This window comes from Dasypus novemcinctus, chromosome 14 (assembly GCF_030445035.2).
Source record: "Dasypus novemcinctus isolate mDasNov1 chromosome 14, mDasNov1.1.hap2, whole genome shotgun sequence".
Lineage (NCBI taxonomy): Eukaryota > Metazoa > Chordata > Mammalia > Cingulata > Dasypodidae > Dasypus > Dasypus novemcinctus.
The window spans coordinates 74,047,302-74,059,331 of record NC_080686.1 but is presented as its reverse complement, the minus strand read 5'-3'; positions in this window follow the sequence as shown (position 1 = coordinate 74,059,331).

The window sequence follows — 12,030 nt, the reverse complement described above, 5'->3', positions numbered from 1 at the left end:
ACTGCAGCCAACTGAGAGGAACAGAAATCTTCCTTCCTGTCATCTGTTTTCAAGGTAAAAGGGAAGGGAGGTCAGAGTGCTTTTCTCCAGTGAATTTGGCCAGCAGAGCCTGCTTTGAATCTCTGCTCTGGAGATTCAACACAGGAACACAAGAAAGCTCAAACTGAAACACCTCATGGAAAGATGTGCTAACTAGCACCATCCACTGGCAAGTCTGGAAATTGCATGGACAAAAGTTGTTTTCAGAGTTCCCTGTATGCAACCCCTGGGAGAAAATCTGCTCACCACTAGTAACTCTCTGGCCCAGTTTTGATATATAAGCTGGGCAATTTTAAAGACTGAGAATAAGTTGAAACAAATATCAAAGAAACACTGTGGAAAAAAAGCAAAAACCAAAAAATAATAGGCTAGAGAGAGAAATTAGCCATCAAAGTAAATTCACCAACATATTCAGATGCTTAAACATAAGTAAAAAATTAAACGCCATTCTAGGAAACAGGAAGAGATGTCCCTGCCAAAAGCAAAAACCAAATATCCTGAAGAGATACAGGATTTAATACAATTAATCAGTGATAACCACACAACTCTCTTAAATTACTTCAAAGAATTTAAATTAAATATGATTGAAGAAATAAAGGATATTAAGGAGACACTGGGAGAGCATAAAGAACAACTTGAAAGCTGGCAAAGAAAACTAACAGACCTTATGGGAATAAAAGACATGATAGATGAGATTTAAAATACAGTAGAGGCACATAAGAGTGATTTGAAATGCTTGAAGACAGAATTAGTGATTTTGAAGACAGAACATCTGAACTTGAAAAGACAGGAGAATAGTAATAGAAGAGAATGGGAAAAATGGAACAGAGTCTCAGGGAATTGAATGACTATGCCAAATGCACAAACATTCACATTATTACTGTCCCAGAAGGAGAAAAGGAGCAGAAAAAAACATTTGAGGAAATAATGACTGAAAACTTCCCAAACTTTATGAAGGATATAAATATCAATATCCAAGAAGGACAAAGCAACCTAATAAATCAAATAGACCTATACTGAGACACCTGCTATTCAGAATGACAAATACCAGAAATAAAGAGAGGATTCTGAAAGCAGAAAGAGAAAAGCGAAGTATCACATGCAAGGGAAACTCAGGAAGATTAAGTGCTGACCTCTCACAGGAACCATAGAGAGAAGAAAGTGGCCTGATTTATATAAGGTGCTAAAACTGTCAGCTAAGGATTCTGTGTCTGACAAAGTTGTCCTTAAAAAATGAGGGAAGCAGCTGTGGCTCAATCAGTTGGGCTCCCATCTACCATATGGGAGGTACTAGGTTCTCGTCCCAGGGCATCCTTGCGAAGGCAAGTTGGCTCATGCACTGTGGAGAGCCGATGCAGCAAGACGATGCAACAAATGGAGACAAGCAGACACTGAAAAAACACACAGTGGATGGACACAGAGAACAGACAGCAAAAAACAAGCCACAAGTAGGGGTGAATAAAGAAATAAAAATAAATAAATCTTAAGGAAAAAAATATGAGGGTGAGTTCAAAGTCTTCACAGACAAACAAAAACTGATATAATATGTTACAAAAAGACCAGAATTACAATAGATACTAAAGGGAGTCCTGCAGCCTGAAAGGAAAAAACAAGGGTGAGAGATTTGGAGAAGAGTTTAGAAATGTAGATTTTTAAAAAGGATAAGAAGACAGACAATAGAATGGTATAACAGAAAACCAAAGGACAAAATGAATGAAGTTAGAAATGCCTTTACAGTAGTAGCACTGAATGTTAATGGATTGAACTCCCTAATCAAAAGACATAGCCTGATAGAATGGATTAAAAAATATGACCTGTGTATATGTTGTCTACAAGAGACCCACCTCAGACATAAGGACACAACCAGGTTAAAAGTAAAAGGTTAGAAAAAGTTATTACATGTAAATAGTAACCAAAAAAGAGCTGGAGTAGACCAGATAAATATAAAATAACAACATTGTAGTATATGAACAATAATTACTCAGTACAATTGGCAAATTGCTCCTGTGATCAGTATTCTGTACACTTTTTCATACAAAATAAACACTTCCTTTTAATTGAAGAGGACTGGAGAAGAGTTTTTTTTTGATACTTCCTTTTTCTTTAACCCTTTCTTATGCATACTAATTTATTAAAATAATCCATCAGGATAAAAAATGAATGACTTAGCATGACTACTGTTGAAAAAGATTTTGAGTTTTTCTGCCTCATAAAATTATAAGTTGGCATATTGTTATCTGATGTAATTCATTACAACAAGATGTGAAGAATTACCAAAGAGAAATTTGATTATCCAGAAAGAATTATAGCCTAGATGGAAGTTAAATAACTAAACCAATAATATATTTCATTCTTAGAGACTATTATGTTCAATAGCTAGAGCTGTAATATAAAAATTAGAATTATGTTATCATTAATTTCTATTAGAAATTATTATTAGAATAATATTATTAATATTATATATTATATATAATAATATTATTATTAATAGAATTATTATTAATATTTATACATATTTGTTTCCATACTATTTCTGATCATCGATTATATTAAATCTAACCTGGCCTTGCACTCTCTTTTAAAATTTGTAATTTCTTTCAATCTATTTTTCTATTTATTTTAAAATTTTATAATAAAGGTCTTCTGACAACTAAAAAGAAAAGCCATTGATTATATATTTTGGATAGATCATATGATATATGAATATATTATAATAATAAAATTGCTTAATAAACAAATAAATAATTTTGCAAAAAAAAACAGAAATAGACCCTATAGGCAGCAGGGAAAACAGATTGAAAGGGGAGGAATTTCTTTGTTTGTCTGTTGTTTATTATTATTGAAATAATGAAAATGCTTTAATAACGATTGAAGTGATAAACACACAACTATATCATTATACGAAATACCATTATTGTACACTTTGGATAAAACGTATGCTTTATTAATATGTATCAATAAAATTGATTTGTTTAAAAAAATAGTGTGGGTTGGGGGAAAAAATACACCAAATGTAATATATGGACTATAGTTAGTAATAATATTTTGAAAATGCTTTTGCATAGTTTGTAATAATTATATCACATCAATGCAAGGTGTTGATGGAGGGGTGATGTATGGGACCTCTGTATGATATTATGCATGTTTATTTTGTAAGTTCACATCTTTTACTATATATTTATTATTTATGTATGTTCATGTATGAATGATATACTTCAATGAAAAATAGAATAAAAAATAAAATAAAAATTTAAAAAAAAGAATGTTCCCATTATTAATAATAACTCATTGCCCCCTAGGGTAGGTGGAATTTGTAGACTATAACATCAGGGCACTGGAACTTAAATAATAGGTCGGGTTTTATTTCCTTTGTTCCCTTTGCTCCTTCATAACTTATTCCTCTAATAAAGGGTAACTGAGCTCTGTAATAGAGTTTTGCTAAGTGGGGGTTTGTTTTGTACATGCTCCAGCCCAAACATATCAGCATCCTTTCTTGCTAATTCTGGTGAGAGTAAGGTTTGGTTCCCATCAGCCTCAACCTCCTGGGACAGTGGAAAGATGACCCTCAACCCTAGGACAAAGGGGGAAGGGCAGAGAGAGGAGGAAGGGAAAAAGGGAGAAAGGAGAAAGAAGGTGAGATTTTAAAACAGGAGAAAGGATGGAAGGCCAAGGATGAAAGGACATTTGTATCCCCTCTCAATTAGGCTTTTAAATGGACCGAAATAAGATTGGATGGAAATGGTTTTATACAATTTAATATTTCTTACAGTTTCTAAATAAGAATGAACTTACTCTGATAATGGCATATGACTACAGGCATTTGCATATATTGCTGTTCACAATACAAGTTATATTTAAAAGAGGACCCAACCTGAGTCAGTCATGCCCTTATAAAAATCATTGCTCTCAAATGGTTTTAGGTATACAAAATGTTGAAATAAGGTAATTAATCCCAAGGTAGTTTTAAAACTATGAAAATATTGATTCATTTTTTTTTGTAGGTAGCTTAGGCAATAAACTCTGCAAATTTCATTATTTTTCATTCCAAACTAGATCATGATATTGGGATAAATACCACAACTTAAGTAAAATGCAAAGGTAGAACAGCAATGTGATTAATTTGGACTGAAATAAGCTTACAAACCATCTGTAGCTAGAAACATGTTAGAGAGTTAATGTCATGAACAGTTATATATAGCATTTCTCTCTTGATAAATAATTGGTAAATATTTAGGTTAATTTGTAACACAAGTGGGAATCACATCTCCATAGGCAGAGGACACTGTAAGATGGATAGTTTTGTATTTTGTGCCCATTGCTGATGTTGACAGAGAAATGTCTGGAATTAGAGGAATGTAGAGGTTTACTTGGTTATCCAGTTGCTTAGCAAAGAAAAGACATATTATCCTACATTGAAACTATGGAGAAGCAACTGTCAAAACTCAATTCTCATAAGTTTAAAACTCTATTTCCTGCTATTGATCATAACATGAGTTATGAGATGGGAAACATGAGTAGACCTAAGACATTTTGCTCCTTGTAGTATCTGCCTTTACTATCTTCTTTTAAGTCCAGGGGCAATATAACTATGCACATTTAGTGAGTATAAAAATCTCCTTTGTCTTGTGCCAACACCCCTGACTGAAGGGCATAGAATTTCTTCTCCAAGCCTCTGAGATTTATTATTAGAGTCTTCACTCCACTTGGAATTTAAAAAAAAACTTTTTTGCATAGGCAATTTATGTATTCAATAGCATTGTGAAGTGGAACCTTATTTAGAATAAGAAATTTTGGGTTGAATGGTCAGTTACTAGCTAGAAACTTTGTTAAGAATATTAGACAGATTATTAATTATGGGAATTTATTTGAGTTCATAATTCATGAATCAGGCAGCATCTAAACTACACATGGAAAGGAGCTCCCCTCCACTGAAGCAAGTGAGGAAAAGTTCTGATTGTCTGATTTAAGTTTTCGTTTCACAGAGAGTGATCTTACAAAGTGGGGGGGCAGATATAAATTTATAAGTATGGCATGCTTGTCCATTCTGGTAAATTATTTTTACTGGACATAAAGTGGTTTATTACCAGGTATTGCTTATTTGCAGTTCCATTGAGGGCACTCCATAGTTCCATGTTCTCAAAGTCCCTACAGGCCAATTGACTTTTTCTTCCAGAAAATTGTTTCTAGCAATATCCAATGCACTTGGCTATTTATTTTACTTAATACATTAAAAATAGCACTAATCTCCCCACTTATTTTCCCATCTTTGAAATGGGAAAAAATATTTCTCAAAATTCACAACAGGAACCAAAATATAGTAGAAAAATAAGAGACAGTACTGATCTCCTGGCACCTAACACTATAACTTTTCATGCCATTTATTATTTCCTTCAGGTGGATAAGATTAGAAAATTGGCTTGATTTTAAGCAGACCAAATGAGTCCTAAAATGAACTGACATGACTCAAAATATTCCCTGAGTTTTGGCCTTCTGTGCGAAATGATGGATTTAATGGCAATTAGACAGAGACAAAGGAATGTATTTCAAGCACAATTATCAAGCTCTTAATATTCTCAGTGAAGCACAGCATGTTTCCATTCTGTTGCTTTGTTCCATTCCATTTGGCTGGAATCTCAATTTATCCTGGATTTCATGTATGGTTGAAATTGTGACATTCTTGTGCTCCCAGATGCGTTCCCCTCCCCCTCCCCCTTCCTTGTCTAATAGAACACCTGTTTTCTAAATGCTATTCTTTTCAGATGTCCAGAGAGTGAAAAGCATAATACAAAGCCCCTCTTTGTTTCTGATCCTTAGAGATCTTTTTACTTCCTGTTTTTCTCAACTTTCAAAATTTTTTACTCTTAATTTTACTCATACATACCTTTGTTTTCGCTGTTTGCAATTCTACAAGGCTCAAATTAAAAAAAAAAAATTTTGTCTTAGCTCTACACACACCTAACTGAATTAGCACTGCTTGCCTTAGAAATAAATGGCTATTTATACTGCAGTTATATCTACTGAAAGAAAAGCAGACATACAGAAATTTTGTACTTTCTTTATTTTTTTTCAAATTCTACTCAATTTATTCATTTTTTTAAAAGATATTACATTAAAAAAATATGAGGTCCCCATTTGCCCCCCTGCCCCCACCCCACCACTCCACCCCCAATAACACTGTCCCCCATCATCATGTCACATCCATTGCGTCTGGTGAGTACATCTCCGGGCATCGCTGACCCCATGTCCCGTGTTCCACACCATAGCCCACACTTTCCCTCGTTCCATCCAGTGGGCCATGGGAGGACATACAACATCCGGCAATTGTCCCTGGGGCATCACCCCGGACAACTCCAAGTCCCGAGAATGCCTCCACATCTCTTCTCTTCCTCCCCTTCCCCACACCCAGCAGCCACCATGGCCACTTTTTCCACATCAATGCCACATTTTCTCGATTATTAACCACAATAGTTCATGAATAGAATATCATTAAGTCCACTCTGATCCTTACTGTATTCCTCCTTCCTGTGGACCTTGGCTTGGTTGAGTCCATTCCACATCTACTTCAAGAGAGGGTTTAGATTCCACATGGATATTGGTACAATCCTCCTGCTTTCAGTTGTAGGCACTCTAGGCTCCATGGTGTGGAGGTTGACATTCTTCAACTACATGTTAGCTGAATGGAGTAATCCAATAAATCAGAGTGTAGGAGCTGAAGTCTGTTGAGGTCAGGGCCTGGCTATCATGTTGTCAGTCCAAAGATTCAAATCCCCTAGATATATCTTAAACCCTAGCACCAACTACAATTCCAGTAAAGTAGCATGAAAGTCTTGTGAAAAGAGATCCCATCTGAGTCCAGCTCCATCATGCAGAAACACCAGCTCCAAAGAAGGGTCAACTGGCATGGCAGTGAACCCCATCTGCCATGACCATAGAACCAGTGGGTCTCTTTAGCCCTCAAAAGGATCAATATCTGGGGTTGTATCTACTTTATCTGTCTCTGAGACTCTGCTCAGGTGTGCATAAGGGCAATCCTTCTGACAACCTCCAGACTCTTTTTTAGAAACTCATAGCCATATAAACTCATTGGTCCTTTCCATTTCCCCCTTAATTTAGGTGAAACAGCATTTTTAACTCCTGTTATTATATGTAGACAGGGATATTCTGCTGGTCCACATTGAACCTTTAATTCAAGGTCATTTTCTAGTTGCATCATCAGCTGGTACTTGGTAGTGATCCCTTGATGCCAGGGAGGCTCATCCCCAGGTGTCATGTCCCATGCTAGGGGGAAGGTATTGCATTTACATGCTGAGTTTGGCTTCGAGACTGGCCACATTTGAGTAACATAAAGGCTGTCAGGAGGAAACTCCTAGGCACAGTGCTGCTCTAGGCCTTGCTCTTATTTCAGGCGTATAGGCTAACAAGCATAGTCATTAGTATCAGGGGCTCACTGTTGGATCCTCATTCCTTCCTGGTCCTTACCGTTGCAACTGGGGGACTGCCGCTGCTCCCTTAGGGACCACGACAGAGCCCCCCCCCCCCACCAGTAACCCAGTATCCCCCAGCTGCTGTTTTTAATTGTTTCTACTATGAGTATATCCAGACATTACCAAGCACCCTGGACATATGCCCTGTATAACTCCCTGTCAACCATATATCGCCTGTCAATAACGAAATTTTGTACTTTCAGTCTCCCTGCTTTCTCTTTTCTTATGATCTCATCTGCCATTTCACTGGGGAAGGGACTTTTGCAAATCTATTAGCTTAACAATTAGGAGTATTCTCTGCCAATCTACAGGGGTGGGGAGGGGTGACGAGGACAGTTGAGGAGAAACAACCAAATTCTTGTTAAAACAGTTTTTCATTCTTTTCAGTTTATTTGATAATTTTAAAATCTTATTTAATTTTTGACTCTTATAGCAAAATAAAGTTTAAATGCAACCAGATCTAACACTGGTTTCATAAATGTTCAGCTCAAATATGAAAATATAATGATATATGAAAATGAAGTATATAGTAAGCCCTCAAAAACAATGACAGGAAAAAAAATGAAGGAGGGGTGAAAATTGATTTTTTAATCCTCCCCTCTGTGTGAATATATGTATATATTTATAAAAGCAAGAGGGGCTTCCAAAAAGAGGAGAAAGCAAAAGAAAGGGAAAAAAGAGGAAAACTTAGAAATAGGACTCAAGTTTGAAAGATTGAAAGTTTTCCCCCTAAGATCAAGAACAAGACAAGTATGTCTGCTTTCACCACTGCTATTCAATATTCTACTAGAAGGTCTAGTCAGAGTAATTAGACATGAAAAACAAATAAATAAAGTAAAATTATTTCTATTTGATCTACATGATCCTCTATATAGAAAATCCAAATGAAACTACAAGAAAGCCACAAGAACAAATAAACAAATTCAGCAGAGTTGTAGGGTACAAGATCAACACAAAAATAAATTGTATTTCTATATATTAGCAATGAACAACTCAGGAGGAAATTAAGAAAAACAATTCCATTTACATTAGCATCTTTAAAAATAAAATATATAGGGATAACTTTAAAGATTAAATTGTACACTGAAAACTACAAAACATTGCTGAAGAAAATTAAATAAGACTTAAATAAATGGCAAGAAACCCCATGTTCAAGCATTGGAAGACTTAATATATTTAGATGTCAATATCCCCCAATGTGATGTACAGGTTCAATGCAATTCTATCAAAATTCCTGCAGCCTTTTTACAGAAATGGAAGAGCTGAGCCCTAATAAATATGGAATTACAATAGTCCCTGAATAGACAAAAGAATCTTGAAAAAGAACAAAGTTGGAGAACTCATACTCTCCGATTTCAAATCTTAATCCAAATCTATAGTAATCAAGAGTGTAGAACTGGCAGAAAGATAGACCAATGGAGTAGAAGTTAAAGCCCAGAATTAGACCCACACATCTTTGGCAAACTTATTTTATTTTATTTTTTTAAAGATTTATTTTTATTTATTTCTCTTCCCTTCCCTCCCCCCCCTACTCCCAGTTGTCTGCTGTGTCCATTCGCTGTGTCATCTTCTGTGTCTGCTTGTATTCTTGTCAGTGGCACCCAGAATCTGTGTCTCATTTTGTTGCGCCATTTTGCTGTGTCAGCTCTCCGTGTGTGTGGTGCCATTCCTGGGCAGGCTGCACTTTTATCGTGCTGGGACACCCTTTTGTGGCATGGCACTCCTTGAGCACAGTAGCACTGTGCGTGGGCCAGCTCATCACACGCGTCAGGGGGCCCTGGGTTTGAACCTTGGACCGCCCATATGGTAGGTGGATGCCCTATTTCTTAGACCAAAAATGTGACATCCACATGCAAAAGAATAAAGTTGGACCCCTACCTCATGCCAAGTACAAAAATTAAATCAAAATGTATCAAGGACCTAAATGAAAGAGCTAAAAAGATAAGATTCTTAAAAGATAACATGGGGAGAATTCTTCATAATCTTGGATTCAGCAATGGATTCATAGATATGACACCAAAAACACATGCACCAAAAGAAAGAAAAGATAAATGTGGCTTCAAACTTAAAACCTGAGGTATGAAAGGATCTTATCATAATTGATATACAGTTGGCAATTTCTGAAAAATTTAAATAACCACTTATTGTGATTTTGCTATACCACACAAACAAATAGGACATCATCAATAAAGTGAAAAGACAACCTATATAATGGAAGAAAGTAGTTGCAAAGCACATATCTGGTAACGGCTTAATATCCAGAATATAAAAAGAACTCTTAGAACTCTATAATGATAAGACAAACAACACAATTTACAAATGGGGAAAGGATTTTAGAAGATATTTTTCCAAAAGGTTATGCAAATGATCAATAAGTATATGAAATTATGTTCAACATCATTAGCCATTGGGAATTGTAAATCAATACCGTAGTGAGATATCACTTCACATTTACTAGGATGGCTATTATTTACAAAGTAGAAAATGGCAAGCATTGGAGAGGAGGTTAAGAAACAGGAACACTTGTACATTATTGTACAATCCCAACATTTTACATTGGTGGGGATAAAAAATGATGCAGCCACTGCAGAAAGTACTAAGGTGTTTTTTCAAAAAGTTAAATATAGTAGTATCATATGTCCAGGTAATTCCGCTCCTAGGTATATATACACAAAGAGATTATAAACATGGATTCAAAAAGAATCTTGTACACCAATGTTCACAGAGACATTATTCACAATAGCCAAAAGGTGAAAACAAGTCAAGAGCCCATCAACATATGAAAAGATAAATAAAATGTAGGACATACACACAGTGGAATATTAATCTGTCACAACAAGGAATGAAGTTCTAAGACATACTACAACATGGAAAACCCTTGAAAACATGAGCATAGAGGATAGGTTTTGCATGATTTTACTTAGATTAAATATCTAGAAATAGCAAAATTGCAGGGAAATAGATTAGAGGATAATAGGGTAGATTAAGGAAGGAGGACATGGGAAACAGATATAGCTGCTTGATAAATTTTGAAAAATTTTTAAATAAAACATAAAGTTAAACAATAAATTTTAAAAATAAGAAAAGGCATTAATAATTGGCACACTGACTGATGAACCACCCTAAAAACTGAAGTTGAGTGTTCAATTTTTTGTTTGTTTATGAAGCCAGTTTCCTCTAGGTTCTTGGTTACATAACATAAAAGAATTTAAGAACATGCCAGTTTAGTTAGGCCAGTAGTTTATTAAAGAAATGGGAGAAGAGAATAGAAATGGGAGAAAATACAGATTACGGAGACAGAGAGATTTCATTTGTGTGCTTACTTTTTAAACCATTAATTATTCCTCCCCTTGCTAATGTTTGGGGGAGAGGCCCCAGCTGTTTGCTGTCTTGATTGATTATACCTTTGTTCTGTTCCTCAGAGGGCACAATGATAAGGCCCTTTGAGTGTATCCAGGGCTTTTCCTTGACCCTGGATGAAATCTCAATCTAAATGGAGGACTCTTGTGCAGTACTTCCAGTAGCCTTCTGGTGTAGTCTTTTCCTCAGGGGGTTTCCAGGTGGGGTTCCATGGCCACATGCTTCATGGTCATGTTTTTCTGCCAGGATTTAGACACATCTTCTCATTCCCTAAACTAGTAATGGTTATAAGTAACACAGTTAAAAATGGAAAGCATGATTAGAGAATAAAGAATAAAACTGGATTTTAACATGGTAGCAGTATGACATAAAACTGTTATCCCATAGGTAAAATTGCAAAAATTGCTTTAAAAAATTGTCAAAGTCGGCAAGACAAGGCTTCTTGCTAAGATCTCTGTTGAGAATGTGAAAGGCTGAAAACCAGGCAGAAGCTGGACCTTGAAGAGGCAGTTTAAGCACTGAGCTTATGCCTGATTCCCTATGTAATCCACATGCTCTGAGAATGGATTATCCTCTGCTCTGTCCCTTCTGCACCACCTCTGTCCCCCTATCCCTTCTCCCCAAAGACCTCCTAATAGGCCTGCAGCTTTGGGCACTAATGCATTCAGACATCACCCTGAGGGCAGGTTACCTGGGCCAATTTTAACAACCTACCAGTGAGATATGGGGAAGGCTGGGAACATAGCAGTCAGGGTAGTTGGGAGCTGTTGCCCCTGCTCTCAGGCTTGCTCAAAGGATCAGTGAAATAACTGGTCCTCTGTGATGAGGGAAATCTTCTTAGGATGAATACAGGGGCATAGGTATAATTTGTTGGGTGGTGGACAAGAGTGTTGAGTGATCTGGAAGAGGTGCCTTGGGCAGGTATTATTAAACAGCCTATTTCATCTGCCACACTCATGCTACTTTTATTAGAAAAATCTCCCTCCCCAGCACCTTCACCTTTACCACCCCTTACCTGCTCCACCTTCATTCTTCCATCATCTGAGCTGCAGGTAAATTCCTAATCCTTCTCAGCCTGGCTGAAGATATACAAATACTGGTGGGTACAGGCTAGAGCCCTGCAACCTCTCTCTCTCTCTCTCTCTCT